This window comes from Trichosurus vulpecula, chromosome 1, assembly GCF_011100635.1.
Source record: "Trichosurus vulpecula isolate mTriVul1 chromosome 1, mTriVul1.pri, whole genome shotgun sequence".
Classification (NCBI taxonomy): domain Eukaryota; kingdom Metazoa; phylum Chordata; class Mammalia; order Diprotodontia; family Phalangeridae; genus Trichosurus; species Trichosurus vulpecula.
The window spans coordinates 301,413,640-301,427,819 of record NC_050573.1 but is presented as its reverse complement, the minus strand read 5'-3'; positions in this window follow the sequence as shown (position 1 = coordinate 301,427,819).

Sequence of the window (14,180 nt, the reverse complement as noted above, 5' to 3'; positions counted from 1 at the left end):
TTTTTACCCTGGTTGGTAAAAGAGAAAGGTTGCTGGTACAAAAAGCCAATGACTTCCCCCAAACTGGTTTAGATTACAAGTTGCATTATTATAAAACTTTAGCATTTCACCTTGCTTTACATAATTGATTTATTACTAGAAATCATTGCTAGCAGAGTGGGACTTTTCGAACAGAGTGGCTGCCTGGGCCACATAAATGTCTATTCATAAGCATAAATCTAACACAAATGTTCCCTTTCTCCTATACGTTGGTTTGTCTTTTTTTTTTTCATTTGCTACACATGATATATGTGTCACTGGAAAGTTTACATAAACCAAATTTCTACCAACTGATTTGTATTTCACATTTATTCAGATAGTAAATTTAAAGGAGTCCTAACATGGATCTGTTTATAAAGTATAATCCATTTGTAACACAAATAACCATATCTGCATTGTACATGTCAATCTACTATATAGTTTATACGTGATTTACATACGTTGAGTTTTCTCACTCTTCAAAAAACATTTGCTTGAAAATTCAGATCTGAAACTTTCATTAAAACAGGAAGTATGTTCCACACATTGATATTTTACTTTATGTCTTTCCATTTGAGGAGAGATCATTGAGAAGGGTTATAGAAAATAGTTATTGTATCTGTAGCAATGTTCTTAAAACTTCTCATCTTCAAACAACTGCAGTGGCAAAAAAAAAAAAAACCTGTCCTACTGATTTCTGTTCGGCGCCACAGAATGACTGAGAATGGGTGATGGTGATATCAAAAACAAGAGAGAGGAAGAAATGCGAGACCTTTTGTTCGATGAAATAATCATTACTGTGGCTACTTTTGTTATATTTCTATTTGATAGAGCATAGAGACCGAACTTGGCATTGCACTGACATTGAGAGCTCCCCAGTTAAAACAAAACTCCCTCCATCAGCACCTTCCCTGCATTTTAAAATTTTAGAGAATTTAGAGCGCTGGGAAGTTATGTGACTTACCCAGGGTTACCTAGCCGGTGTATGACAGATGTGAGACTCAAACCTAGGTCTTCCTGTCTTTGAGGTCAGTTCTCTAAATGCTACATTATGCTGCCTCTCTTCTGTTCATAATGCTGATTCATATCCAAAGTGTCCAACATATACAAATATATAATGTGCGACATACAGTTTGACCCAAATTGAGGATCACGGGGAGAAGCCCAAAGAGCCATGGGTCACACTTTGAGGATTCCTAACTATATGGTTTCACAGTCTAATTGGAAGAGGGGCATGATTAATAGCAATATAATACGGTCTATATGTTCTAATATAATTTATTAGCTTTTGTCAAATTCTTGCATGACCTTGTTCCTTTCTTCCTATTTCCCTAGCTCTATAATAAAGGCCAAGTGGAGAAGGGCTTTAAAAGCCAAACATAAGTTTATATTTGATCCAGTGACACTAGCCTCCTAATTGTTCTTCACACACTACACTGTATCTCCCAGCTCCACACATTTTTCATTCATTGTCTCCCATGTCTGGAATTCTCTCCCTCCTTATCTCTGCCTCCTGCTTCCCTTCCTTCCCTTAAATTTCAGGAAAAAAATCCCATCCTCTATAAGAAGCCATTCCTGATTCCCCTTGATATTAGTCTCTCCTTCTGTTGATTAAAATCTCCAATTTATCCTGTAGACCGCTTGTTTTTACTGCATGATCATCACCACCACATAATTGTCACACCCTCTTTCTTTCAGTCCAAAAGTTGGTTTGTAGCCTTTCGTTGTGTAATTGTTGCATGGTATAATTCTGTTTGTTGTGCTGCTGAAAAGGTGAACAGAGCATCAATGTATTCCCCAGTGGTATGTGGATACACATTTATCTCTCACTCATTGTGAGCCAAGAGCCTAGAATTCTCAGCACACTGGTATGTTTCCAAAAGCTGATTTGTGTGGTTTAGAGCACTGCAGTACTAACAGAATTGTCACTCAACCCAGTGAAGAGCCGTAAGCTCAAGGGCAGCAGGCAGGCAGGCGAAGCTGCTGTAAGTCGCATGATATAGTAAGACTTGCATCTTCCTGCACTAGCTAAACTGCACAGTTCATCTGCGAGCCACACGTTAATGTTTGAAGCATTTCTTTCTGATTATGGATAAATATAAAACTATTTTGTGGCCTTCAAGCTGAAAGTGATTGTGTTCACTAACAGCATGCAAACAGAGCTACAGAAAGACAGTTTTCAGTGAGTGAAAACTTGGTGTGAGACTGGCAGAAACTACAAGACAAGTAATACCAGCACAAGGCTTCATACAATGGTAACACTCCACTTTTCTGCAAAACAGTTTGGCATAAAATCTGCAATGATTATGCCGTGAAATACAGTATATTGTCTCCTCCATTAGACTGCGAACTTTTGGAGAGCAAGGACTATCTTTTGCCTTTCTCTGTATCTCTAGCACTAATCACAGTGCCTGGAACATAGTAAGCACTTAATAAATGTTTATTGACTGACTGAGTGACAGTGCATTAACACTTAGAGATGGGGTGAGAAAAAGCTCCATGTAGATGCTAGTACTTGGGCTGAGTTTTAGAGTACACTACAGACTCCTAGAGGCAGAAATGAAGAGAAAGCATAAGAATCATGGAGGACAATCTGTTTAAAAGGAACGTAGCCTCAGGTTCATATCTAAAGCCCAGATCTACTCATCTACCAACATACTGGCCATTAAGCCACAAAATTTTCCCACAACAAACTGTGAAAGAACAACACTTTTTAAATAGTATTTTATATTTTTTCCCAATTACATGTCAAGACAATTTTTTAGCATTCACTTTTCACCAGATTTTGAGTACCAAATTTTTTTATTTCTCCCTCTGTTCCCCTCTTCCTAAAATGGTAGGCACTTTGATATAGGTTGTACATGTGCTATTGTGTCAAATGTATTTCCATGTTAGTCAGTTGTGAAAGAAGAAACAGATCAAAAGAGCAAAAACAAAACCTGAAAAAGAAGAAAGTAAATGGAAAAAATATATGCTTTGATCTGTATTTAGGGTCCATCAGATCTTTATCTGGATGTGAATAACATTTTCTTTTGGGGGTCCTTTTTATTTGTTTTGGGTCATTGTGTACCTGAGAAGAGCTAAGTCTATCAAAGTTAGTCATTGCACAATGTTGCTGTTACTGTATACAATGTTTTCCTGGTTCTGCTCATTTCACTTTGCATCAGTTTGTACGAGTCTTTCCAGGTTTTTCTGAAATCTGCCTGCTCATCATTTCTTATAGCACAAAAGTATTCCATTACATTCCCCAATTGTTCAGCAATTCCCCAATTGATGGACATTCCCTCAATTTCCAATATTTTGCCACCATGAAAAGAGCTACTATAAATATTTTTGCACATGTAGGTCTTTGTTCTTTCTTATGATCTTTTTGGGATACAGACCTAGTAGTAGTATTTCTGGACCAAAGGGTATGCACACTTTGGTTGCCTTTTGAGCAAATTGCTCTCCAAAATGGTTGAATCAGTTCACAATTCCACCAACAGTGCATTAGTGTTCCAATTTTTCCACATCTTCTCCAACATTTATCCTTTTCCTTTTTGTCATATTAGCCCATCTGATAGGTGTGATGTGGTACCTCAGAGGTGTTTTAATTTGCATTTCTCTAACTAAAAGTGATTCAGAGCACTTCTTCATATGCTTATAGGTAGCTTTGATTTTTTCATCTGAAAATTTCCTGTTCATATCTTTTGACCATTTATCAACTGGGGAATGGCTTATGTTCTTATAATTTGACTCAGTTCTCAATATACTTAAGAAACGAGGACTTTATCAGAGACATTTGCTGTAAAGATTATTTCCTAGCTTTCTGCTTTCCTTCTAATCTCGGTTGCATCATGCAAAAGCTTTTTAATTTAATATAATCAAAATTATCTATTTCACATTTCAGAATGCTCCCTATGTCTTGTTTGGTCACGAACCTGTAACTCATTTAATTCTCCTTTAAGAATTTGGATAGTATACCACTTGGTACATATATAGTTAGTTAGTATTGATATTACTTCATTGTCTATGGTACCTTTTAGCAAGATGTAGTTTCCTTTCTTGTCTCTTTTAATTAGATCTATTTTTTGCTTTTGCTTTGTCTGAGATCAGGATTGCTACAATAGATTATGCCCCAGCCCCTTACCTTTACTCTGTGTGTGTGTCTCTCTGCTTCAGATATGGTTCCTGTAAACAACATATTTTAGGACTTTGATTTTTGATCCACCCTGCTCTCTGTTTCTGTTTTATGGGAGAGTTCATCCCATTCACATTCACAGTTATGATTACTAACTGTGCATTTCCCTTCTTCCTATCTTTCCCTGTTTGTCCTCTCTCTCTTTTCACCTTTTCCCTCTGTTTCTGTCTACTGCCTCTCCCAGTCTGCCCTCTCTTCTGTCAGTCCCCCAGCCCCTTTACTTAATCTCTTCCCCTGTTGGATGAGATTTCTATATTCAACTGATTGTGTATTTTATTCCCTACTTGATCCAATACTGGTGAGAGTAAGGTTCAAGTGATGTCTATTGCCCATCCACCCATCTTTACCTCCACTGTAATAGGTTTTTCTTGCCTACCTTCATGTGAAATAATTTACTCCATTCTACTCTCTTCCTTCTGTACCCAGTGTACTCCTCTTTCTCATCCCTTATTTATTTTTTATTTCATTCCCTCAAATTCACCTTGTACCTGTACTCTCTATCTATGTATATCCCTTCTAGCTTACTATTAATGGTACAATTTTTAAGAATTACAAGTATTATCTTCCTATATAGTGATTGTATTCTTTCTAACATTACATGTATATACATATACATGTATATTCATAAGAATATCAACCTTTTGTACGTGTGAATAATAAAATATACATAATATATTCTGATATATAATACATGCATATAAGGATAACAACACAGTATTGAATTGATATACGCAGAGGATCCCTCACCTGTTACTAGCAATTATTCTGTATTCATCATAGTTTATCAATTATCGGTCATTAGAGAACAAACAACTACTTTGTTCTCATTGCAGCTAGATACCTCTAATTCTGGGAATATCATTTTCCTTGCTTTGTTCCGAGTGTTCAGTGGTCTTTCTTCTTTCCTTTCTTCTATGTAACATTCTTCCAACCTGACAGAGGTGAGGATTCCCCTCTGCCATGTATGGCCTAAACCAGATTGCCCGCCATCTTCGAGAGGGGGAGGGGGAAAAGGGAAAGAAAATTTTAAACTCAAAATCTTATAAAAGTGAATGTTGAAAACTAAAGATAAATAAATGTTTTTTAAAGAAAAATAATTCCCATCTACTTCTTCATATTCTTTCTTTCTGCTTGTCACACTAAAGACTGTTCCATTTTTAAGGTATATTTAATTGTCCTTGATAACCTGGAAAGTGGAGACACATTCCTGGAGCCTTTTATTGCGTCCAGTTTGGAATTATCTTAGGAATACAAGAATGGTTCAATATCAGTGATGCAATTAACATTTGGATGGTATTCCACTTGGTGCATATATAGTTGGTATTGATATTACTTCATTGTCTATGGTACCTTTTAGCAAGATGTAGTTTCCTTCCTTGTCTCTTTTAATTAGATCTATTTTTTGCTTTTGCTTTGTCTGAGATCAGGATTGCTCCTTCCCAGAATGTAGTACTTTATAATGTTTGTATATTACGTATACATGTGCATCACATATGTGAACATTGTAGAGTACTGTGTATACAACATGTATGTTCATATGAGAGAAATTGTTATTAATAACTAATGATTTGAAGAGATCAAGAGTTGCCCCCCTTTTCTAAACTCCTGATTTTAAAAGTCCGTTCTCCTGAAGGACATTATTGTAATGAGATTGGACTAATTTTCTTGTTCAGACTCCACTCAGGTGGGGTATCATTGTACTCTACTCGGGTTTGGGTGGGGATTAATTCTTTGAATAGATTGCCCAAGGCTGGGGATAATGAAGTAAATGACAATCAAAGCTTATGTCCAAACCCCTATTGTAATATTCATTCTCTCACTAATTGTTAATCAATCAGAGTTGATTGCCACCCTTGGAAACACTCCTCTTCCAATGGGCATATAAGCTGTGCGTCCATTGCCATGATTTTCTTTGGTCTAAGAGAGAGATGGCCAAATGACCATCTTCTTATTAAAATACTGGCATTACTTTTTTTTTAATTTTTTTTTTTGGAGAGGGGAAGGCAGAGCAATTGGGGTTAAGTGACTTGCCCAGGGTCACACAGCTAATAAGTGTGTCAAATATCTGAGGCCAGATTTGAACTCAGGTCCTCCTGACTCCAGAGCCATGTTCTACTCAACCCTGACACTTTTTTTTAAAAGTATTTTTAAAAGTCTTTTTTTTAAAAAGTCTTCACTTTGCCTCAGTTTCCTCAACTGTCAAATGGGAATAATAACAGCACCTACCTCTCATAGTTATTGAAAGGATCAAATGAGAAAATATTCACAAAGCCCTTAGCACAGTGCCTGGCACATAGTAAACACAATATAAATGTTTATTCCCCTTCCCTACTCCCTTAGCTTGTGGAGTTGTTAATTGGATGAATGCAATACAATATTATTGTGCCATAAAAATGATAAAATGGACAATTTCTTAGAAACCTTGGAAGTGAACAAAACCAAAAGAACAAACTATAACAACACTGTATAAAGGAACAATTTTGAGAGACACTAAAATTCATATCAATGCAACGACCAATCATGATTGGTCACTGGACCAGTGAGGAAGAATAATTTAAGCATTTTGGGGGAAAACTTTCAAGTTGCATTATTAATACTGTTTGACCCAAAGATTCTTCCAACGAGTTTATAGCCCTGTGGGAGTTTATTGATAGCATGAAAAAACCTATTCGTACAAACATAGTAAACTATTCATAGTAGTAAAAGTTAGACACAAGTTATGTGTCTAATAATTTGGAGAAAAATTAAACATTTGTAGTTTGTAAATATAATGTATTGTTATTATACTATAATAAATCACAAATATAAAGAACTCAAAGGAAAATAAGAAAATCTATATGAAATGATTCAGGATAAAGAAGAGTAAGAGACAAAATAAAAGTAGAAATAATGATTGATGGTGTTTTTTTGTCCTTCATTTTCAAAGAGAAACACTGACCTCATGGGGTAATGTCTTGACTCATGAGTGAATTGGATTTAAATGAGGCAGAGTTGCACAAAGTCATCATCCTCACTTTCTCTTTCAGAGTCATAGATGACCCAGGATGCAGTAGATGACCTTGATGTCTTCAATGTCTGACCAAGCTCTAAGCACTCCACAGGGTCTGCTTCAGCCACCCTCATGGCCTTTGGAACAAATTGTTCTCATCTTGTGCATTCCACCAGAGAAAATCTTCACATTCTTGGGGTAAACACTGCCCTAACTCATCAATAGATTTGAGGCCTATCAGTTACCCTCAATCTGGTTTAGCCTATCTGGAGAGACAATTTACCAGGGTGTGCCACTGCACATGTTACAGCTTCTTGGAGCCACAGGTGAGACTTGAGTGAAAGGTGTATGCCAAAGGTGGATGAGAAGCCCTGAAAGGGGCCCAGCATGCCTTCACACCAGAGGTGCTAGCCTTCCTTGAACACCCCAAAAATAATGATTACTATAAATAAAAACAGCTTTAAATGGCAGCAAGACTCAGACCAAATAGAACATACCATGTGGGCATTAACTTAATAAAGCATGAACCCTTTCTTTCAACAAACACTAAACTATAGTAGTATAAGGTTAAACATACTGTATGTTATAACCACTCTTTTGTACTTTTTATGAGGAGCAGGGTACTTAATTGTGAATTTGTTGATGTGTTGTCAGTAATGAAACAAAAAGCCATTGTGGACACCTGAGCTTCCTAGATTCTAGAGGATGGGGATTATACCTAGGATTGCTCTGTTATAGGGAGCTCCTTTACAAGCAAACTCACCCTCTCAATGCAGGTTGGCACTTTCTCTTCTGCAACAGCTGTTCTTAGAGAGTTTTCTAGAGCCCTGAGAAGCAAAGGATCTGTCAGAGTCAAGCAGCCATAATATTAAGAAACAGGATTTGAACTTAGGTCTTTCAGGCTCTTTTCTAGGTCTGCTTTCTACCCAAAATGCCCTTCTGTATATTTCATATCAGATTCCTTATCAAAAAAAAATTTTGATGTAAGAATTACAGAGGTGGAGGCTACATGTTTTTATTTTATTGAGAGCAAAAATAATACAGTATTACACAGTTCACTTTCATCTTTTTGTAGGCTTATGTCTATCATGAAATTAGATAAAACTCCCAAATGGTGGCACAATACAAAAAAAAAGTTGCTCGTTTCATAAAACAAAATAATTTATGCAAAGAATCCTTTCCAGAGCCACTTTTAAAAATCTATTTTTAACTAGTGGGTTGAAGTAATGAAATTCAAAGAAATTATAATTTGGCAAGAAAACTCATTTTTCTATAGAACTCTTTTTAAAGGTTGGGTGTTTTTTTAGAAACATTTCTTTTCCTCTCCTACAAAGCATCTACATTTCATCCATGCTATATTCTTACTCCTGGATGAGCCATAAGAAAGTGACTAGTGGCTTCCTTTGATGTTTGTTCAAACATTCTCCTCAGAGGTCAATAACCTGAGTGCCAGTAAATTTAGGCTCCCATTCACTGCCAAGTCTTCTAAAATGTTCAAAACCTGCTGTTTCAAATATCAATTGAAACACTTTGAACTATGGATAGAAGACATTAGTCCCTTATTAACTTGCAAAATATAACCATGTCATACTTGTGAATATCATTGAATAAAACTAAAGATAATCAAATAGCCTGTAGCAGATAAAGGAAAAAGAATTTTGTCACAAAGAAATTATTAAATTTTAACATGCGAATATGAAAAGTTAATTTTAAAGATAATATTTCAATTCTCATTTTTCTGCTACTCCTATTGGAACTCTGTGTATTAGTGGTGTCCCCTGTGGATTTTTCTAGAGATCACATTTCTGCATATAATAAGGGATTTTCTCATACATTTACATATACCATATTGGTCCATCCTCTAGACAGATAATAGATGGAGAGAAAGACAGGGAGACAGACAGACAGAGACAGAGACAAAGAGACAGAGACAGAAAGAGACAGAGAGAGACAGAGAGAGAGTGAGAGGTAGATAAGGGGAGTAATGGATAAGGGAGGCATGATATACACCCAAAAAATTATACAAATTAAAACACATATTATACAAATTTTGCATAATTATATACAATCACCATTTACTTTTAGTAGAAAAATAACAGCAAAGCAATCTATTTAATTCATCAAGCATTTTTATTAAATAATTATTTTTCCAGACACTGCTACCTAGTAGAGTTACAATGACAAACCAGTCTCTCCCCTCAAGAAGCATTTCTTCTACTGGAATAGAAAATCTTTTGTCACAGTTTTTGTATAAGATATCATAGCAAGTTACAGGAGCCCGGTGAAGTAGGAAAATTTAGGATGCTTAACAAATACAATAAGTTGCTTCTTCTTCAGTTACAAAGGGGCTCAGTCATATGAGCTATAGTATTAGCCCAATTGCTGCCTAACTACAAAGAGCCCAAGTCCAGCACAAAATGAAAACTCTTTGGGAAGGGATATTCCCAAAATTCCCTTCCATCTTTCACCACTAATGATCCTCTCCATCCTCAGGGAAACTGGAAGAGAGTGGATTTCAAGGGGCATGGAATAGGAAGGTCAGGAGGTATGATTTTCAGAGAGATTTGTACCTCACTGTGGATTTGATACTCAATGGCAGAAAAACAAGAAGTAAATGAGAGTCCAACTGTCAGTAAGGCATCTAACACAAGGTCCTCCACTGTGTGTGTTGTTTTTTGTCTGGTTTTTTTTTGGGGGGAAAGGGGGTTTGGGGGATAGAAGAATACAGTAAAGAAGATGAAATATTTGCTAAAAAATGTTTTCCCTTTTGGAAAGACCTGCCAAGTCTTAAAATGTGCCTGTGATACCAAGAGATCATAGACCAAACTCAATTTTTATGCAAGCCAGAATTGGGAAAATATAGCCTACATTTAGAACAAAATCTAATTTTACGCAGATTTGCATTATTTAAGTGTTCTACCCTCATGCAAATATAATAGTAAAACTAAACTATGAAAATTCTAAAGATTATAATCCCCTAAATTCTTCCTCAATCACTAGCTATATGATTCTGGGTAAGTCACTTAGGCAGTGTAGATTTTGCTGTGTAAGCACTGTAAAATGGGGAGAATAATACCACCTACTTCTCAGCATTGTTGTGAGGATCAAATGAGATGACATATGTAAATTACTTTGCAAACCTTAAAGAGTCATATAAATATTATATTGTTTCTCCAAGGACAGTTTGTGGTGTTTGCCCCAGGTGTAAAAACGGAGAGTTACCGCACTGGCCATGTGTTCAGCTCTCTATAATAACAAATTTGCTATTTATGGAGATTATCAGCTTGTCCTCAATTTCTTCTCCCTACACTTAGTCAGGGTTAATATAACTATTGAAATGAAGTAAGTCATTAATGGAAGATGGTGAAATCTAGCATTATACTCACGCTAAAACAGCTTATATTTCTAGATAATGAAGAATCATGCTCATTGCCTTATTGTGCTTCGTTATTAATCAACGCAGAGTGGCTGCATATGCAGGCTTCAAAAATACTTCTTCTTTGAATTGAATTGAATCAGGACAAATCCATAGCTTCTTCTGGCAGTCTAAGTTCCCATCCCCCAGCAGGAAGGCATACCACAAAGATAAAAGCCACTTGAAATAATTGCATTTGCTGTATCAGTCCCCATCACAACCAACAAAGCTTACTTGCTGCTTCACAGACACACTGGTGCTGAATTATATATTCTGATAAATTATCCTCACCTGCTATGTCTTGCTTTGCATGGTTAGATGCAAGCTACATGAAAGTTTAGTTAGATTTATGCATTCTTCTGTATGAAATTGTCAGAAATTATTGGGTTTGGGGTTTCAGTACTGCTGAAAGATGATTCACTATGTACCCTTCTAGGCAGTGAAGTCAGACATATTTCGTTACTCCTTATGCATCCTGCTTTAAGGGTAATGGGGAAAGTAGAGCTAGGTAGGGAGAGAATGAACCCAGAATTATCTATATTGCTGAACCATCTCACTAAACACTGCTGGCAGGGACTGGAATTATCATAAGACCTCTATCTCTAAGGAGCTCTATACATTTAAATATATGGTAGCCTTCAACACTAATAATGGAGATTTATATTCCGCTTTCTGATGAGTGTATAGCTTGGCTTTGTTTTGTTTTGTTTAAATCAGCAGAAGATGCCAGATGGAAATGAGTTCACTTAGTGGCTTTTGTGTTTGAAGATCCTATTTCTCCTGGAAGTGAAGCACTCAGTAATGTTAGGAGACAGGGTTTAGAAAAAGATTATAAGAAATCACTGTGAGTAGATGACTTTTAGTCCTCAAGGACCTTTCCATCTTCCATATGGATTGCACTTTGAGTTGATAAATAGACAGGTGCTATCTTAGCCTGCAAGCCTAAAATTTATTGCCTGTATGGAGAAGTTTAAGTGGATTTTTCTTTGGTTCAAACAACAGCATTTTTAAAAATCACCTACAAATTTTTCTTATCATTTTTTCTCATCAATAATGTAAGACAAGTTAGAAGAACTGATTGCCTGTGAGTTTGATAATGGCATATGATGCCTTTTATCTCTTGGTCATCAGATAACTTTCTGATCAGTAATGGGTGGTAAATACTGGCCACAAATTACTGCCTGATGGTTCTTTGTGACTCTAGTTGAAAGAAGTTGGAAGAGAGACCATATCTCATCCTTCTGAATCAAGGGTAAAACCCAACATTAAGAAAGTATAGCCCCACTCACAATATTCCAGAGAGAAATCTTTTTCTCCCTGAGGAAAGAGGTTATTTTATCAGCCTGCACAGGAAGAGAGGGAATGAGATTTGGAAGCCATCTCAAAGAGTTTGGGATTCACCAAGATATGGGTGGAACAGAGAAAGGAGACTAAGCCAAGATCAGGTAAACAGGAGTGAAATTTCCCCCTCCCCCATTGGCTGCTATAGTCAAAGGACTGACTGAGATGTGTTCTCCTATTCCCTCTCCCTCTCCTCAGTCTAGAGATGGAGACTGATTCACTTTTTTCTCAGTAGAGATAGTTCAACCAAATGCTTTTGAGTGATTATTGATCACACTTGGTGGCCTCTGTAACATTCCAGGTCTTCATATATTTGCAAATAGGGGCACTGGGAGGACTTTACAATTTCTAAAGAATCCTTCTTTCATTTTGAACTTAGTGCTGGACATCCACCAAGATAATGGCAAACACATCTGACTACCACATGTTCTCATGCTTTATGCTTTCCTTAATATTCATAATCAGAGGATCATCAAACAAAGTTATCTCTACTGTCACATCCTTCCAAGAATCTTGGAATTTTTTCTCTTTTGCCTGGGAAACACCTTGTTGGAGGGAATCTTTTCCAACAGCATTTTGCACTACCAGATCAATTTTTTTAAAGCTAACAAAAAAAGAACACAGAGGGCTCTTGTATCCCCTGCGCATTTCAATAAGTTGTGTGACTAAAGACGCAGGATACTGTAGAAAATCATTTAGTTACTAATATTCTCTTGGTCACCTCTGTTTTAGTAATAAGGACTAAAAATATTTTCCCCAAGCTTTTGGTAGTCTCCCTTTCTTTTAAGTACCACCTCTCAAAGCCCTCTAAATTGTGTCACCTCCAATCCAACATTAATATCCCCTTCGTTTATTAGGTCATACCTAGCTCTTCTTCCAGACTTTGTCTTCTTTAATGACATTTCTACTTCCTCATTTGTAAACTCAGGGGCTATGATGCCAGAGTCCAAATTTGAGGGCACAGCTGTCATTGATAGTAACAAGTTTGTTGTACAAAAGTCATTGAGAGATTCTCAATGTGACCATTATAGATCCCAAATTAACTACAAAGGACATATGAAGGAAGATGCTATCTGCATCCGGAGAAAGAGCTGATAAATAGAAGTATGTATAGAATGGATATACATATATGTATATGTGTGTATATATATATATATATACACATATTTGTGTCTAATGGTAATCATCTCTAGGATGGGGTAGGCAGAGGGAAGGGGAAAAAAGAAAGTTGCATGATAACTTTATTATATATTTAAAAGGAATACCAAGTTGTACATAATAGATTGGCAATTTCCTGTGCAATCTTTTTTGTATTCTACTCTTATGGAAATGCTTGTTTTATTTCATAAATTTTAAAAAATTTCAAAAAATAAAAGCGAGCTGGCCTAGGAGCCCAAAATCTTGGGTACAATCTTGTCAAACTCTCTGTGCTCTAAACATGTAAAAACATTATTCTGAGGAGTCCATAAACTTTATCAGGCACACACGAAAGCAGACAATTAAACATGTCCAAAACAGAACTCATTAGCTTTCCCCCTAAAACCTCCTCACTGCCTACCTTCCTAATTACTGTAAAGGGCAACACCATCCTCCCAGTCTACCAGGATCACAAACTGGAAATCATCCGGGATTCCTTCCTCCCTATCTCTCACTTCCCCTCCCATATCCAAGCTATTGCCAAGGCTTGTCAATTAATTCTCTGCAATATGTCTTATAAGCCCCCTTCTGCCCTCTGACACTGCCACCATTCTGATTCAGGCCCTCATCACCTCACTATTCAAATAGCCTGCTGGTGGGTCTCTCCCTACTCCAATCCATCCACCATTCAGCCACCAAAATGAGGTCTCACTATGTTACTTCCCTCCTCAATAAATTGTTCCTTATTGACTCCACGACCTCATACAAAGGTATTCGCAGCCCTTCATAACTTAACCCCCTCCTTCCCTTCTCGCACCTTACTATCCTACCAAATTCTCTTTGATCCAGTGACACTCGTCTCCTGGCTGTTACATGAACAAGACACTCCATTTCTTACTAAAGAGTATTTTCTCAGGCTTCCCCTCATACCTGGCATGCTCTCCCACCTCAACTCTGCCTACTGACTTGCCTGGCTTCCTTTAAGTCCCAATTAAAATGCAATCTTTGTTTTTTTTTTACATTTTAATTCAATTTATTTAATATATTTAGTTTTCAGCATTGATTTTCACAAGAGTTTGAATTACAAACTTTCTTGCCAT